The sequence below is a fragment of the Cricetulus griseus genome, chromosome X, assembly GCF_003668045.3.
Source record: "Cricetulus griseus strain 17A/GY chromosome X, alternate assembly CriGri-PICRH-1.0, whole genome shotgun sequence".
NCBI classification, from domain to species: Eukaryota; Metazoa; Chordata; class Mammalia; order Rodentia; family Cricetidae; genus Cricetulus; species Cricetulus griseus.
The window spans coordinates 59,557,018-59,561,343 of record NC_048604.1 but is presented as its reverse complement, the minus strand read 5'-3'; positions in this window follow the sequence as shown (position 1 = coordinate 59,561,343).

Genomic DNA, 4,326 nt, shown 5'->3' with positions numbered 1-4,326 from the left:
CTAGAAAATAGGATCTATTATATGTCATAAAAGTTCTTTTTGAAAGCAAAGAGAATTTTGGTGGTTGGTTGAGTGAATCCAATCCCTAGAATGTTATGGAAGGAACAGCAATAAATAAAGTCGAAGATGCAGGAAGGAACTAGAGTTTGAAAAGATTTGGTAAGCCTTGCAAGAAGTCTGACTTTAAGTGACTGAGAACCATGAAAGGCATCTAAGCAAAATAATTCCATGGTAATTTGTGTGTTTTAGATAGGTAAATGCAAAGGAGGACCTGTATAATTCCTAAACAGCCAGGCACTGTGCATATGTGTGTAGTCCCAGCTCCGTGGGTGGCTGAGGCAGGAGGATTAATGAACTGAGCCCAAGAATTCAAGGCCCTTCTGGGAAACATAGCAAGACTCTTGGGACAAGGAAGACTTGTGTTTTGAAATAAAGTAAAGGCTACAAAGAAGAAAAAGGACACATTCAAGAATGATTTATGAAGGATATGTTAGTGAAGAGATGTGGTGTTTACATGTGTTAACTATGCAGGGAGTAGGGCACAAGCAAACGTTTTTTGACAGAGTAATTTGATATAAAATGTCATATAGTAAGAGCAGATATGGATGCAACATAATGGATTAAAATTTTCACATCAAATTTGAGATGGTTTTGAAATTTTCAGTAATGGATACCTGGGCTGAAGACAGACAAGACATGCCTTCAGAGAGATGGTAGATCAAGGCAGTCACAATGAGGTAACTCAACAGAGAGTGCTGGATGCTGCATCAGACTTGTTATTTAATTGTTAAAAGTGTTTTGTTACACATGAAAAGAGCATTGTTGAAGAAAGTGTTATCTCCTTTTGATATTTTGTCTATCATTTGCATCAACATATTTTAGTTTTAAATATATAGACTTCTGATCATAAACTATCTGTGATATTTCTATAATCCCTGTTCTAACTGACTGAATATGCAAAGTGAAGGTAATTGTCTTTTCAGCTTCTTCAAAAATTTCTCCTATTGTACTTGATCATATTTTCAGTATCTGTATTTTAGTTATTAAAATCTAATATGATTCCAGAAAGTTTTAAGTAGTCAGGGAAACATTATTACAAACCAAATTTTAACAAAAAAGGTGAAAAGGAATCATAATTCTTTATAAAACGTGTATTTTTTATCAGAACACAGAATACCCAAGTTCCTATTCTTAAAGAATAATCTAACTGTGACTTGCTGGGTACAGTATTTAACACCCTTGGGCGATAGAGGCAGGATTCAAATTGTGTTTCCTCCTAGGGTATCACAGTGTACCAATCATACTATAAGGAATCTTAAACAGTATGTTAGCAGACAGAGTTTGGTAACTCAGAAATACCACTTAAGAATAATATAATTGAGAAGACTAGGTTGCCTGCCTGAAGACCTTCTTTGCTGGCAGTGTTACCCCAGCAAACCCAATCCTTCGGGCTCATTCCAAGTACTGCAACCGAACACCAACTGCAGCCTCCCTTCCCCCTCACTTTGCCTCCTGGGAATCCCACAGACCATCTTATCCTGACCTCCAAAAATCAGCACCTAGACCTATAATCAGCCCCCAAACCCAGATGCTTAGGTGCCAGCATAAAAATGCAACCAATAAAAACAAGGACAATATGTTTCCACTAGAGCTCAGCTATCCTAATACAACATTCCCTGAATATGCTAACATAGCTGAAGTAGAAGGAAAAGACCTTAAAGCCCCATGTGTGAAGATCAGAGGTTGATAAAGAAGAAATAAACAAGCCCCTTAAAGAAGTCCAAGAAAACACCATGGGAGTAAATGAATAAATATCTGGAAGAAAGCCAAGAAAAAACAGTTGGAGGAAATGAGTAAAACTATTTAAGACCTGCAAGTGGAAATAAAAGCAATAAGGAAAACACAAGCGGTGAGAATTCTGGAAAAGACAAAGTTTGGAATTTGACCGTGAACTACAGAAGCAAGTTTCACCAACATAATGCAAGAGAAAATGTGATGAATTGACAATATGATAGAAGAAATGATTTCAGTGGTTAAAGGAAATGTTAAATCTAAAAATTCCTGACACAAAGCAACCTGGAAATCTGGGAATCTATGAAAAGACCAAACCTGAGAATAATGGGAATAGAGGAAGGAGAAGAATCCCTGCTCAAAGGCCCAGAATATATTTTCAACAAAATGATAAGAGAAAAAATTCTTGACCTAAAGAAAGAGATGCTTATAAATTACAAGAAGTATAGAGACCACTAAACAGATCTGAGCCGAAAAGAAAGCACTTTTTTAAAACACTAAACATACAGAACAAAGAAGTAATATTTTACAAATTTTTTTATTAGTTCAAGTTAGGGAACAAGCTTGTTTCACATGTAAGTCTCTTCTCCCTCTCCCTCCCCTCACCCCCAACCCCTACCCCCACCCCATCCACCCACCACTCCCCAGGCAGGGTAGGGCCCTCAATGGGGGCTCTGCAAAGTCCACCAAATCTTCCTGTGCTGGTCCTGGGCCCTTCCCCATGTGTCCAGGGCCAGAGTGTAACCCTTCACGTGGGATGGGCTCTCAAAGTCCCTTCTTACACCAGGGAAAAATACTAATCCACCACCAGAGGCTCCCTGGAGTGCAGAGGCCTCCTTATTGACATCCATGTTCAGGGGTCTGGATCAGTCTTGTACTGGCCTCCCAGACAGCATCTGGGGTCGATGTGCTCTCCCTTGTTCAGGCCAACTGTTTCTGTGGGTTTCTCCAACCTGGTGCAGACCCCTTCGCTCTTCATTCCTCCCTCTCTTCAACTAAATTCCAGATTTCAGCTCAGTGTATATTTGTGGATGTCTGTCTCTCTTCCATCAGGCACTGGATGAGGGCTCTAGGATGGCATAAAGAGTAGTCATCAATCTCATTTTAGGGGAAGGGCTTTTAGGTTATCCTCTCCACCATTGCCTGGATTGTCAGATCATGTCATCCTTGTAGGTCTCTGGAGATCTCCCTAGTTCCAGATCTCAAAGAAGTAATATTAAAAGCAGAAAGGGAAAAAGAACAAGTAACACATACAAGTAGACCTATTAGAATTATACCTGAATTTTCAGGAATTCACCAGGATGATCCCAACTAAGACTCCTAGCAATAGTGGAGAGGGTGCCTAAACTGGCCTTCCCCTGTAATCAGATTGGTAATTACCCTAATTGTCATCATAGAAACTTTATCTAGTAACTAATGGAAGCAGATGCAGAGTTCCGCAGATAAGCACTGGGCTGAGCTCCTGGAGTCCAGTCGAAGAGATAGGAGTGATTATGTGAGCAAAGGGGGGGGGGGTAAGATTATGATGAGGAAACCCACAGAGACAGCTGGCCGGAGCTAGTGGGAGCTCATGGACTCTGGACTGACAGCTGGGGAGCCTGCATATGACCAAACTAGGCCCTCTGAATGTGGGTGGCAGTTGTGTGGCTTAATCTGTTTGTGGGACACTGGCAGTGGGACCAGGATTTATCCCTGGTTCATGAGCTGTCTTTTTGGAGCCCGTTCCCTATGGTGGGGAGGGACTTGGTCTTGCCTCAAATTTATACGCCAAGCTTAGTTGCCTTACCCTTTCTGAGAAGTGGATTACTATGGGGGTGAGGTGGAGGGAGCAGGAGGGGGGAGGGGGAGCTGTGGTTGGTATATATAAAATGAAGAAAAAATTTAAAAACAAAAAAAAAAAAAAAACCCAAACCTGCAGCTGAGACATCTAGCCTCCAGCACAAGGCAATTCTCACCTTTATATGGAAAAACAAACAAACAAAAAACAGTCCTGAACAATAAAATAACTGCTGTAGTTTTCACTACTCCTGATTTCAAGTTGTACTACATAGCTGTAGTTAATAAACACACACACACACACACACACACACACACACACACACACACACACACACACACACACACGGTATTGACATAAAAACAGACATGTTTAACAGTGGAATTATATTGAAAACCCATATATAAATACACACAACTATGGACAACTGTTTTTTCTAAATAATCCAGAAACACACAATAGAAAAAGACAGCATCTTCAACAAATGATTCCTGTGAAACTGGATATCTGCATGTAGAAGAATGCAAATAGATCCATACTTAACACGGTTCACAAATCTCAAGTCCAAGTGGATCCAAGACCTTTACATAAAACTAGACACAATGAACCTGATAAAAGAGAAAGTGAGGAATAGCCTTGAACACATTAGCATAAGAGATGACTTTCTGAACAGAATACCAATAGCACAGACACTAAAATCAACAATTAAATAATGGACCTCATGAAACTGAAAAGCTTCTTTAAGGCAGAGGATACTT